The sequence below is a fragment of the Pan paniscus genome, chromosome 13 (genome assembly GCF_029289425.2).
Source record: "Pan paniscus chromosome 13, NHGRI_mPanPan1-v2.0_pri, whole genome shotgun sequence".
NCBI lineage: Eukaryota > Metazoa > Chordata > Mammalia > Primates > Hominidae > Pan > Pan paniscus.
The window spans coordinates 119,933,069-119,947,361 of record NC_073262.2 but is presented as its reverse complement, the minus strand read 5'-3'; the positions used below and the strand labels follow the sequence as shown (position 1 = coordinate 119,947,361).

Sequence of the window (14,293 nt, the reverse complement as noted above, 5' to 3'; positions counted from 1 at the left end):
GTCATGGTAGTAGCAGAGAGCCTAGCGTACAGCTCAAGTGCTCAGTAAATATTTGTGCAAGGAATACATTAAGCATAAACCCTGGTTCTTATTCCAAGTCCAGGGCTGTTTCACTCCATTAGATATAAGCCTATCTAGAAGAAGATGAATAAGATTCATTGACTGAATGATGGATTCATTCATTGAGTCACTGATTCATTCTTTAATGTGTTCATTGATTCACTTATCTATTCATTCACGTATTCATTCATTAATTTAGCAAACATATACTAGGTACCCTGTTGGGAATCTACCTACTCTGTAGGGAGAAACTCAAATGAGCGAATTTCAGTTCCTATTATTATTCTTCATTACCATATGCAAGCAAGCAGGAAAAATAGAGGCTCCCACCTATAAAGAATGAAAACATGTTTTTCCACATTAGCATTTCCCCAAAGTCTCTAGAGCCCATTGCCATAGAAAATTTCATACAGAGCCTCTACTCTGTGCCAGGTGCCATCGAGGCACCATGGATTCTGAAATGGATAAGGTCTGGTTCCTAGACCAAGTTGGTTTTGCATCTCACTGCCTTTTACTTTTTGTTCCTACTGCCTTATTCCATTGCTTATTACCTCTGGCCTGGACTATGGCAGAACTTTATATTAGAAAGCACACACACTTGTCTGTTGTTGGTCAAAACAAACAGTTCAACTACTGGCAGGCCTCTGGGACGCAGTTTGCTGTGTTCTTTTCTATTTAACTACCACCAACTCATTCTAATTCTTAGGATTACTCTCTTTTTCAAGGCCATCTGTGAGCCAGCACACCACCTGCTCAACTCTTCTCTGTTGTGCCTTTTTTAAAGCATATACACCCTTTTCATTGTAAGGATTTTACATCTAAACATTATGTGTAAATAGACAAGAATAATGTAAGTAATGAACCATAGAGAATGCTCTGGATGTCTGTGGATCCTGACACACTTTCTTAGGTGATGCTTTTAAGGTCGTTTGTTTGCGAAGTCAATCTGGTTGACTTTCTCTACTGGGTGCTAAACAGAGGAGTTTTAATTTTGGGTTGGCAGATGGCTGTTTTTGTCAGATTCTCAGCCACTCTTAGAGCTCACATTCCGATGAACTCTCCATCTAAGTGCCTTTGGAGCTGTGCTCCGCTTTGGTTTAAGAGGAAAGGGCTATTCCCCTTTTGCCTCCAGAAATGCTTCCCCTATAGTTCGTGCAGCTGTTCAACGACTTTACAGATACTTCCATCACCTTCTCAGCTCCAACTTCTGAAAGTGCACCTCATCTCTCCTGATTATCCCCATTGACCCTTCCGCCTTCTCAGAAGATGCAGATGCTAAAGGATAATTTTGACCAAGGTTTAAATGAGTGTGTGTGGGTAAAAGAGAGCTCAGTGAAGCATTCAGGCCTTGCACATGAAAGAAAGAAATATCACCCATCTAGGGCTTTAAACAACAGAATGTCTTGATGCCTGAGTGGAAATGCAACATCAGAGCAAACCCCATTATAGAAACTCAATTTGCCATCTAAAGGGATGACCACCCTTCCCTTTACAAGAGATTTTAGAGCCAATCTTTGTTCCTTTACCATTGTACTGTGTGCAGTACACACAGTTTAGCAAGAAAACCAGATTCATGGCTTCCAGAGTGCCTGAGGATATAAGGGCTGAAGAAGTTCGCTGGTTCTCAGTGGTCATTCCAGTGTCATTGTATTGCTTTAATATCCCTAAACCTTGATGCTGTTCCAATATAGTCTTTTGTAAAGAGGGAATTGATTGGTGCTCAATGAAAACACTGAAAGTCCTTCATTTCAGGACTGTAAAAGAGACACACGACAGGGCACTACCCGAATCTTCTGCTTTTTTTTCTGTCCTGCTCATACACAGTCTCCACTCCCCACACAGTTATTGGGGTTCTCGCTGAAATTCATTCCTGTGTTCACCTATCAGTCAATACCAAGTCACCACTTAGCCTCAGTCATATTTTCTCTTTCCTGCTCTAGTTCTCCTGATCAGTGTCTTCAACTTCCAAAGTCATGCAGGGGAATCTTAACCATCCTATCACTAAGGTTAACCTCGATTTTAACACCAATATTTATGCCAAGGGGACCATCACCTTAAGGTGTTGGTTAAGGGTCGTGCTATGGCCTGAGCCAATGCAATGAAACACTTCCCAGTGCTTTGTCACACATTTCAGCCAAACAGCATTCACAGAACCCTTTATGGTGGCAGCTTCCTTCGACTTTGCCTCTAATCCTTCTAGTCTTGGTCCATGAGGCCAGGTAGGATACTAGACACCATTTCTTTTTCTTCATCACCATCCAATGTTCACAAATACTTACTCTGCCCCTTTCAAATAAAAACGGAAGACCTCATGAATGTCAATTCCAGCCACACTCACACATGTCTGAATTTTCTTTAAGCACAGCCAATACCATCTGGACTGTCCTAAGAAAAAGAACACAAGTCTTTACCTTTATGAGATGACAGAATAGAACTGATAAGGGTCATCACCATCTGTCCCGGTGGGATTGACTTTGTCTCCTCGCCCACCATAACTGTGGTCTTTTGCTCTTTAGTCCCTGGCCTGTCATCTTGGTTTCTTGAGATTTTACATTAATTCACAGCCTAAGCCCATAAAGAATTAAATGCAGGTCTTGTGTGATTTGGCCCCCACAACAGAGACTGGGCAGGCAGGCATCTATACAACTGTCTCTCCTTGAGACTTGGCTTTGTTCTGTTGTTAGTCTACCAGGAGTTCCCAACCACAGGCCACTGACCAGTACCAGTTAGGAACCAGGCTGCACAGCAGGTGGTGAGCGGCAAGCAAGCAAGCAAAGCTTCATCTGTATTGACAGCTGCTCCCCATTTCACTCATTACTACCTGAGCTCCATCTCCTGTGTCGTTTAAGCGGAGGCATTAGATTCTCATAGGAGCGTGAACCTCATGGTGAATTGCACATGTGAAGAATCTAGGTTGTGCATTCCTTATGAGAATCTAATGCCTGATGATCTGTCACTGTCTCTGTCTCCCATCACCCCCAGATGGGACCATCTAGTTGCAGGAAAACAAGCTCAGGGCACCCACTGATTCTACATTATGGTGAATTGTATAATTATTTCATTATATATTACAATGTAATAATATTAGAAATAAAGTGCGCAGTAAATGTAATGCACTTAAATCCTCCCGAAACCATCCCCTCCCTGATCCATGGAAAAATTATCCTCCACAAAACCAGTCCCTGGTGCCAAAGAGGTTGGGGACTGCTGAGTCTATCACTCAGCACTGAGGCAACTAGTGAGGCCAAATGACCTGCTGGCTAACAAGGGATGGTCAAAGAAGCGGGATCAATGCAGGACTCTCAGAAGGCCTCTCTCCATGAGAAAGTACATGGTATTGCCATATGTACACAGTGTTCTTTACTTAAATTCTACCCTTCCTTTCAGACCCAATTAGATGTCCTTTTTTCCCTCATGGCCTCCTTCCCTTCTCCTCTCACATTCATCCTAATATTGTGGATTTGCATTCTTGCTCCACAGTCACCTGCAAAATCAGGTGACTGATTTCACTGTGTCACCTCTAATAAGGTCCACATTTCTTGAGCATAAGCAAGGAGTCCTTTAACCACTGACCTCCTGCCTTGTTCTGTACCTCCTCCTGGTAGAGGCCTCATCATGCTACTGTTCAGTTCCATTTCACAATTTTGTTAGAAAGGACAATTCCTTGAAGCAAATGTGATAAATTAGCCTTATAAGAGTGTTTCACATCATTTTTATTAAACTCTATTGCACCCCAATTCATAAGTAAAAAAAGCAAAAAGGAATCAACTATTATTTTCCAAAGAAAATGCAGTTCTTTTTGTTAAAATTTTGAATAGATTACCAACATTTTTCTTTTTATCACAAAAATCTAATTTGAAGGAATGATCCTCATTCCTTTCCATAAAAATCAGGATTTTAGTTATAGTCAGGAGCCTAGAATAATCCTAATCTGAACTTTTCTTACATCCCATCCTGCAGCTAGAAATATGATTTTCAAAAAAATAGGAAGGCTTCAACGTTCTTTGTGGTGAAGAGACTGGAAGTGACACTGTGGGGCTTGTGAGACATGACATCATAATATTAATTGCTTGATCATATAAAGTGTCCTTAGTGAAGTATACAAGATGAGCTATGTCTGGCTCAAACTAGGGCTGAAAATACTGAGGATGTTCAAATATTGATTAGTATTCATTTGTGTATTATTTACTTATTGTTCAGCTATTCAAAAAAATGATTTATGGCAAGAGATCAAATTTGGATTTAGTGCATGAGATAAAGACCTATGAGTTTATTTAACCCACAAATTCAGTATGATCCAAAAGTAATCATCTCATGGTGACTTGCCCCAGGAAGGACAAATTCATCTCCGGGTGCAGCATCTTGGAAGGGCAGACAGGGATGGAACAGAGAGGACAGTGACTAGGACAATGGAGGGCTTAGAACTTTTATCATATGAGGAAACCTTGAAGAGCCCAGGAGTCTGATATTAGTCTTGAGAAAAGTGAAGAGTAGAGATGGGTCTGAGAACTCCTGACTAGCAGAAAGGCCTATTGCAAGAGCTTTCACATGGACCAGGCTGCACTGCTATCTAAGGCTGAACCAGGACAGAAGCACGAAAGCTACAGTGAGACAAATTCTAATGCAATAAAAGAAACAATAACTTCTAAACAAGGTTTTTGAACAGAGCCACACAGTTACCTTGTGAGGCAGCATGCTCTTCTCCATCAGCAAGGCTCAGATGGGGGCTCTGTGGCCACCTGTAGAGATGTGCAGAGAGTTTGTTCTTTCCGGTCCTCCTGGGCATGGGCCGAGAAGTGAGTGAAGCCTGGGACTAAGCCAGCCTGAGTAGCACCTACTCCTAGGATAGCAGCCCTAAGAGGTTCTGTGCCAAGAAAAGTGATGCCAGCAGTAAAACGTGGAGTGATGCTGAAGGACCCAGAACCAGGTGTTTCATGAATAGGTTACCAAATGGGAAGGGCAGAGCAGACAGAAAGTAGGATGAATACAGTAGGGGTAGGTGAAGAGAGTGGGATCTGATTTCGTGAACTCAGCACAGCTGCAGTGGCATTGTATCAGCACCTAAGTTGACTTGCTTCACTGAGGCAAGTGTGGTGTATTTTTTAAATCAGAGATCCACACCTGAAACATTCTTCCTTTAGTCGTAGGTAACATTTCTAACTCTAATAATCTGTAAGCCATCGAGTCAATATCCTCTTTGTGTGAATGCCCTATATATATTAATCTCATTATGATCAACAGAGACATGAATAAGCCAATGGCTTCATCCATACCCTTCAATTGTTTTGTATCTTCTCAACAAAGGAGCACTAGTTAAAGAGACACATTCTTCAGTTCTTCATTTATTTGCCACTCTCAACTAGGGCAAATTGGCCAACTGTTCTGGTCTTCAGATTCATTATCCACAAAAAGAAGGTCTTTCAAGAGAAGAGAAACTTTAATTCCAAATCTAAAGTCCAAAAAAAAGGGCTACAACTTTCAATTTTCCTCTGTCACTTGCATATACTTTCCCTTACCCAAGGAATCATACTGTATGGTACATATTAGCTAACATTTTTTTCTTGGCCTCCAAGTGTATTCCTCTGGTTCTCAATTGATGTTACAAGTTGCTGAACCATTTAAAACACAACTGAACTACTTCCCTAGCAGTACTGGCTCTAAATATCATGGGGCTCTGTAACATGGAGGTCAGACAAAGCACAAAGGAGATGATAGGAAAAGGGAGAGAACTTCAGAAATCTCTCTCTAGGTACGGAAATATGTCTTCAAGGTGAGAGCAATGTTTAACTCAAAATGACAAATTTTTATTGTGGATTCCCCCAAACAGAGTCTGAAATAAGACAGATGTGTGAGTGGTTTATTCAGGAATGTGATGCTGAGGTGCAGGAGTGAGGGGCGGGGAAAGTGAACTGGAAAGGAGGGAGAGTCAACCCAAGGATGCATCATTGAGTTGGTCACACTGGAGCAAGTAGGTGCTTGACCTGTGGGACTATTTCAGAAGGCTTATAAAATGCATTTTAGAACCGTTCACCTGCGGGGACAAAAAGACAGTAATTTCCATTTCCTGCTGGTCAAGGGTTACACCGTAGGTGTTAATCCTCTAGCTGTTTGGGATCATGCATAAGTGTTGAGGGGTTGCCACAGGCCTGCCATGCTGTGACATCAGGGAGCTTCATAGTATGAAGCAAGGTGAGTTGCTCTCAGGTGATTTGTGGCTGAGGATTGATGAAGTCTTCAGAGAACTGGACACCAAAGCCTCGGGGGCATGAGAGGTGAAATAGGATTTGTGATAATACACAAGAGTTGTTAAATACATGTGTAACTCATGTTTCTCAACATTTCACCCTTTGGGGTCTGCAAATTGAGTGACCTCAAATTCACTGCTTCTCACTGCCACTCCAAAATTGTAACGCCAGCTGATAATCTCACATGTGCTCTTGAACAAATCAGATCCACTGGGGATTCCCCTGCTCCTCCTGGGGACTACTGGTCCCTCTGAGCACTGTTACCTCTGCTGGCATCACTTCACCTCCTGCTAAAAATTGCCAACTTGCCCCTGGACACTGTACTGCCTTTCAAATCCTTTCTCCTCTGCAACTTCAGTGCTTGGTTATTTAGCCAAACTTCTTATTGCCAACTCTTCCATTTTGATGAGTCCCTTCTCAAGAGGCTGTTCAGTCCCTCATGGAAATAGAGGTGAAGTCTCTAGGCACCCTGTTGGTGAACCAAACCTTAATTTAATGCCAGGGCTAAACCTACATAAATATTAGCTTGAACATCTATTGTAAACATACATACAACAAATGTTGTTTTATGTTTGTTATGAGTTCTATTGGGGGAGGGATTTAAAAATAGTTGGAGCTAGAAGTGGAAAATAGAGAGAGAGAGAGGCAGAGACAGAGAGAGAATTTTGATGCTCAGCTAGAAGGCAAAAGAAGTGAATATTCTAAGTCTCCTAAATTGTTCCTGTATAAATAACTATGATTACTTCATGTCATTTTCATTGCCTTGGGGGAAAAATGGGGTATTCTTGTACTGGACCACATTCTTCAAGTTTCTCCCCCACCTGCCTTTAACTAAGCCATTGTACTTGAGCTTCTAACATTTTCCAGAGGAGGTATTTCAGTGACTTTTCATAATTTATCTAATGCTATTAAACTGTGGTCACTATCTAAAATTTCTTACAAATGATTACTCGAAAGCCTATGTGTTTTATCCTAAGCCCATTTCCTAGTCAAAACTCAATTGAGATAAAGAACAGCTGCTATATGCTATTTACCCTGTGAACTTTATAAATATGCTTTGACTCATTAACTAGGTGCTTACTACTCCCTGCATCTCAATTTCTCATATTTTGGAAAGCTAGGGATCAGTTGTTCCAAAGTCATTCCTTCTCAGGTGTAGCTAATCCCATTTCTAATGGAAATATAAGGAAAGGCCATTCACTAGTCATTTAACCTGCAAAAGCTCCTCCTCTCAGTCCCTCTATTTCTGCACCGAGTGTCCTAAGGATACTGAGGACCTTTGGAGGTCCTCATCCAAAGGTCTTGCTGTATTCCTCATTGGAAGATGTAAGTGAGACAGAGAAAGGACAGAGGCAGGGAGCCATGACAAGGCAACTTCAGGGCCAAGAAGAAACTGTCATGAAAAGAGTGATAGGATGGAGAATATTGGAGGATGAGCTACAGTTCCCAAGTAAGTTCTTTTCCTGTTTCTTCATAAAAACACTGACTCCAGCTTAGCTGTTTTTGTCTGCTGATCCTGGTTGTTGAGCTTGTGGACACTGACAGACAGAAAGGGACCTGCTGGTGTCATTTTATATGGTTTGATGTTTCCAAACAGAACAATCCTTATGCACTTTACATAAAACACAGAAGAGAGGTGGTAGAAATAAAAGGGCTAGAAATAGAAGTCTGTATAATAATAATACCAGCTGACATGCATTGAGCACTTACTGTAGGGCAGAATCTTGCTTACTTGCTCCTTTGTTGTCGTATTAGTCTGGACCTTTTCAACTGCAAGTGATAGAACCTGATTCCATAGAACCTGATTCAAGCCAGCTTCCAATTTTTCTTGGCCTTGAATCCAGCAATGCCTTGATTTCCAGGTCCAGGTGATTCATGTAATATCAACTGGACTTGTCCTTACTCATCTTCCTTAGACTTCGCTTTCCCCAGTTTTCCTCTGTCTTCTCAGATGCTCTCTTGATGGCAAATTGGACACCAGTTAGTCCAGGCTTATGTCTCATCTCTATGGAAAAGTGGAGCTATTTCTTTGTATGGTTCTGACAAATTTCCCTAACAGAGTTTCATTGGCTGTGATGGTGTCCTGAGTCCATCTCTGAGCCAACTGATGGTCATAGGTGTGTGACATTCAGTTGGCCAGGCCTGAGTCTCATGCCAGTCCGTGGGGCTGAGAAGAGGAAAAGGTGGTGCTGAAGTGAGCCCTACTCAAACCACAAAGTCTGAGAGTGACAGGCCTGCTTCCCAATGCAAATTCAGTTACAGAAGAAGCAGGAGAGGACATATTAATTATTCAATTTGTCTAAGGTTGGAGACCAAGTTTTCAGAATCCATTTCCTCTATGGTACCAGTTTAGAGTTAGCTGAAAGAGGCACTTGTGGGAGATTTGAGATTGTGAGAGTTTCACAGAAGCCACTCCTCTCTAACCACTGTCACGGCCAGACAGTTACGGATGGATGCAGAGGCTCCCAGTTTGTTCCGAGTCCAGTTTGTCTCCTCCACTCTTGTCCCTGCTAAACAGCAGAACCCCAGGCCACCACCAATCACTTAGCTGTGGATCCACCGATGTGGTGATGTCGGGACCCCCTCCCAAGCTTACCTTCAGTGGTCTCACTTCCACCGCTGTGTTGCTTGCTTTCTCCAATTCTCCTGTAAGCTTGAACGTGTCCAGCCTCACCACAGACTCAGGATGCAGACTGCATAGTGGCCAATCCTCCAATACCCTCTTCATGCCTCCTTCTACATCTGTGCAGGCTCCAATTCTGAATAAAATCCCTTATTCCCATAATGTTTACAGCAGCTCTGTTTCCCTAACCAAACCCTAACTGACAAGCTGGACAAGTAAAGGTGACATGTTCAGGATACCCACTGCCTCTATTTCATATAGGAGAAAGCAGAAACATGTTTCCCCAGAACGACAGGGCCAGGATTTAAACCCAGGCCTGTCTGACCCCAAAGCCCAAGGTCTTAGCTAGCAGCCACTCACCTGATGTGTACTTTTTCTTGTTTGCTTCTAAATCATAGCAGATTCTACTCTCGCCTTTGAAGGGCCATAGGTGCATAGTAAGGCAGGATCTTTTGGTTTTCTGAGAAGAAAAGAACACAAAACAAATAATTTTTAAAAGAAGGAAAGAGACAACAGATTTAGATAACCCACTATTAAGTAGAACAAATGAACACACATATTCCACTTCTTGAGATTTGTGGAAAGAAGCCTGGGTGCCTCATGAGTTCTCATTTGCCAGAACGAGCCTTGGTGTATGCCTTTTGGGGCTGTGCTTCCTTCCCTGGTGGTTCTGTCCATCTGTGGACCTCAGCCTGATTTCTGCATATCTAGCTGTCAGTGGGAATGTCTCTAGAAGCTGGCCACAGCCACCCAGCCCAACCATTACACATTTTCTGTCCTGCGTGTACATGTTCCATTCATACTTGCTTCTCATACAGCTGGTTCAACATGTACCCCCCACCCCTGCTGTTTTGGGCTTAAAAACTGGGAAAAGGCAGTAACCTCCTTTCCTTAGACATGCTCATAAGGCCTGAGGTCATTGTGGGGTTTTCACCAAAGCACTCAAAGTCTTATCAGAGTGAATAGAATTGTTATTTCAAATAATATTTAAATCATTTAGTTTTGGGAGATTTGAATGGGAAGAGAAGGAAATTAAAGTGTTCAGGTTAAAAAGTAAAAAATGCAGATGGTTTTCAGAAACTATAAAGTAAGTGAATGAATGGAGTTAGATGTTGAAGAAACCCTCTGACATGTTGGCTCTAGGAGAACATAAATTCCACTAATAGAAGGTGGGCAGGGACTTGGTTCACTGTGTGCCTGTCCCATCAAGGTGCTCAAGGACAATGTTTGTGGAAGGAAGGGGTAAACTGAGTGAGGCTTGGACTCAGGAACTAAACAGAATTAAGAATAAGTAGAGAGGGTGTAAGGGACAGTGAGTAGCTAGGAGTTGGGATGTTCTTGGCAAAACAGTTCAGCCTAGTCAGAATAATGCAGCAAAACTACTGGCATATGGAAGGACTAGAGTCTCACATCCTGATTCCCAGGCCTTGGCTAATTCAGGATGACCACAGGAATCTCACTTCTCTGTTTTTCTCTTCAATTAAATAAGACTGAATTAGTTGGTCCCTGAGAACCTTTGAGTTATGTGATTAGATAGAGTTGAGGAAAACCCAGAAAAGACCAGTACCCAATATGGATGTTGCCAGTGGCTTGAGGAGGTGAGAAGGAGGGCGTGGTACCTTTGCTGGGCTCCCATCTATCAACTCCATCCTGCCCATGCTCTTCCCTTGCTCTCTGCCTCAAGGGCATGGGCTCTTTCTCTGCTTTCTGCTTTCCCCGTCTTTCTGAACCAGCTCTGCTCAGTGCCCACATTTCCTGGCAGCATAGTTGGCAGGCACCCTTAGGAGCACCTCTGAGCAGAGCAGATGAGGACAAAGGGGCATGTACCTCAACATGAGGCAGTGCTGTGCCAGGCCAGAGTCAGAGGGCAATTTATGCCCCAGCCAGAGCAAGGAGGTGGCACAGGCAAGCAGAATGCACTCCCTGGGTCCCTCTGGATGCCAAACAGCACTGGAAATTTTCACGAATGCTAAATTCACTTGCCACTTTACAGGAAACGCTGAGCCTTGAGCCATCTTTCCTTCAGCAGTTCCAATTTGTTTTTCCAGTTGCCTTTTTCCTTAGCCATCAGGACCATCTGCCCTTGGGCATGTGGGTCTAAATTGATTATCTTGTTAAATATCCAGAGACTCACACTCACACCTACACACGAGTGAAGTCACATGATCATCACCCACACTCCCCCATAGGCCAAAACACATTTGTGTACTTCCTGGCCTTGCCCCCTAAATAAATTTCAGGTCATTGAAATTTAGAAAGAACCAAGAAAACTAATGGAGCCTTTCTTGCCATATGAATGCGTAAATTCAAGCCCCATCTTTTTTTTTTTTTCTTTTTTTTTTGAGACAGAGTTTCACTTTTGTTGCCCAGGCTGGAGTGCAATGGTGCGATCTTGACTCACCGCAACCTCCACCTCCCGGGTTCAACAATTCTCCTGCCTCAGCCTCCTGAGTAGCTGAGATTACAGGCATATGCCACCATGCCTGGCTAAATTTTTGTATTTTTAGTAGAGACGGGTTTTCTCCATGTTGTTTAGGCTGGTCTTGAACTCCCGACCTCATGTGATCCACCCACCTCAGGCTCTCAAATTGCTGGGATTACAGGCATGAGCCACCACCGCGCTCGACATTCAAAGCCCCATCTTCACCCAGCTTTATCATTATTACTATTATCTTGTAAATTCATTACAGTGTTGTAATGAGTTTACATCTTGTAAGCTCATTTTGGCATTTCAGATTTTATTTTTCAAGAATTTCAGAGGAATCCATTTATAGAATGAAATCACGTGGCAGAGATTAGAAAGACGTGTAGAAGTACCACTCTCTGGATTATCATTGCTATTATTTATGGTTATCAGTGATGACAAATATAAAGATTGTGGACAAACAAGAGGAGTGGTAGAAAGAATATTAGACTTAGATTCAGAAGTCCTGGTCCAAAGCCTTATTACTAGCTCTGTGGCCTCAAAGAGATAGTGTAACCTCTTAGAATTTCAATTACCTCTTTGGTAAAACAGGAATAACAGAATGTACCTAAAGGCTATAAGGTTTAAAAGAAATAATAGAGGTAAATATATATGGCATATATAGATACTCAGTAACATTTGAATAAACTTTGATTAATCCGTGCTTGTCCAGAGTTCATTAATCTGGAGGTTTTGAAAGCCTAACTAATCATATTTTCCTTCTTGGTGCTGTTTGATAACTATTGTTCAGAATGACATCTGTGAGGCATTGCAAGATTTTGGTGTGTTCCCTGAATAACCAAATAAAGATAAAACCATATGGTTTTTATGTTATGGGGATTACTGAGTTTCAATAAATTAGCATACAATAAAATAATTTTCATGTGATGCAGTGCTCAGATTTCAGATAACAAATGCAGCCATTGAAACCAGAATAATCCAGTCTTACTGACACAATCATTTCCATGTAAGGAGCCACACCTGACAAACTCAGAAAAACAGCTCCTTTGTGACTTTTTTGTGGAACTCTAGTGTTGAGGAGCTGCCAGGGGGAAAAGAAATGCCCTTTTCAGTCCTCTTTAATTCCTTAGGCTCATATTCATCAAGATTCTGAACATTTTTAGAAGGGATAGGCTTCTTCCCTCATTCTCTACCCTAGTCATTTTACTACCTAGAGGCTATTGAATGAGACATGACACAATTGTTTAGTTTTCTCTGAGACAGAAACTGGGCTTTTCGTTGAGTTTAACACCCAACAATGTTTGTAGCCTTCATTCTCCAGCTTCTCATTTAAAGTCATAATTAAAGGAATGTCTTGAGAGGATTTTGTCCCTGGCTGCAGAGGTTTCCGACCAGACAGCCAGTGAGGCACTCAGTGGCTTCATCCTTACTCTCAAGTCTTCCTAGACACGGAGGGAGAGAGAAAATGCTTTTCTCACTGCAGTTTTTCATTTTGGGGGATTGATATGGACATACCTTCCTTTAATAAACATGCATTGAGTCTAATTTCCCAGAAGATAGCACGATTTACCTAAAAGTTTTGAATTCTTAATCAATTCCTCTGTTTATAAAACATAATATATTAGATTAAATTTTAAAGCAATACAAACTAGATATAATCAGGCATCTCAGAACTTTTACATATTTACTAAATCTGACTTAGATCAATATCATTTTCCTGGACTTGAATAGTTATAGTTCACCTCCCAACTTTGTAATTCTAGATCAGCTAAGTCAAATATGATAGAACTTAGACCTTCTAAGGTTGGGACTCAACAATATCATTCCTTGTAGTTCTTGTAGCTAAAAATAAACAACTTGCAAATCCATACTGTGTTATCTAGTCTGACAATCTTAATCTTTTACTTGGAGAATATAGCCAACATTTAATGTAATTACTAATATAATCATGTATCACATTGCAATCATGTATATATCTGACCTTGTATTATTTGTTTGCTCTTTGGCTCACCTGTTTTCCTCTATCTTTTTTTTAATCCTTTTTTGACTTATAATGGATTAATAACATATTTTTATTATTCCATTTTTTCTTCTATGAATATTTTTAAAACTATATTTTAGTGATTATCAGGGAGATTATGACATGTAGCCTTGATTTATTATGGTCAAAACAGACTATCCCTTTTACCACTTTCTCCACAGTGCTAGAACCTTTTAATTCTACTTACTTCCCTTTGCAATGCATTACATTTATCATCAGTTTTAGTTTTACATATGTAGTTGAACCTTGGACAATGCAGGGACTAGAGACACTGATACCTTGTACAGCCAAAAATCTGTGTATGATTTTTGACTTCCCAGAAACTTAACTACTAATAGCTCATTGTTGACTGGAAGCATTACCAACAATATAAACAGTTCATTAACACATATTTTGTATGCTATGTGTTATATACTGTGTTATTCCAATAGAGTAAGCTAGGGAAAAGGAAATGTTATTAAGAAAATTCTGGCCGGGCACAGTGGCTCATGCCTGTAATCCCAGCACTTTGGGAGGCTGAGGCGGGTGGATCACGAGGTCAGGAGATTGAGACCATCCTGGCTAACATGGTGAAACCCCATGTCTACTAAAAATACAAAAAATTAGCCAGGCACAGTGGTGGGTGCCTGTAGTCCCAGCTACTTGGGAGGCTGAGGCAGGAGAATGGCATGAACCCAGGAGGTGGAGCTTGCAGTGAGCCGAGATCGCGCCACTGCACTCCAGCCTGGGCGACAGAGCGAAACTCTGTCTCAAAAAAAAAAAAAAAAAAAATCTAAGGAAAAGAAAAGATATTTACTATTCATTAAGTGGAAGTGGATCATCATGAAGTTCTTCATCCTCATCACCTTTGCATTGAATAGGCTAAGGAAGAGGAGGAAGAGAAAGGGTTGGTCTTGCTG

At 41.5% G+C, this 14,293-nt stretch overlaps 2 long non-coding RNA genes across 6 annotated transcripts in view; one reads left to right on the top strand and one right to left on the bottom strand.

The window, feature by feature from the left end:
• Positions 1 to 14,293, top strand: part of LOC129397305 (uncharacterized) — a 524,961-nt gene that overhangs the window by 474,528 nt on the left and 36,140 nt on the right. The gene's annotated exons all lie outside the window — the stretch shown is intronic.
• LOC117979462 (uncharacterized) overlaps positions 9,164 to 14,293 on the bottom strand; it is a 43,569-nt gene continuing 38,439 nt past the window's right edge. Inside the window, exon 9 of the long non-coding RNA XR_010109543.1 lies at positions 9,164 to 9,388. This is a non-coding gene — a long non-coding RNA (uncharacterized LOC117979462). The remainder of the gene's footprint in view (positions 9,389 to 14,293) is intronic.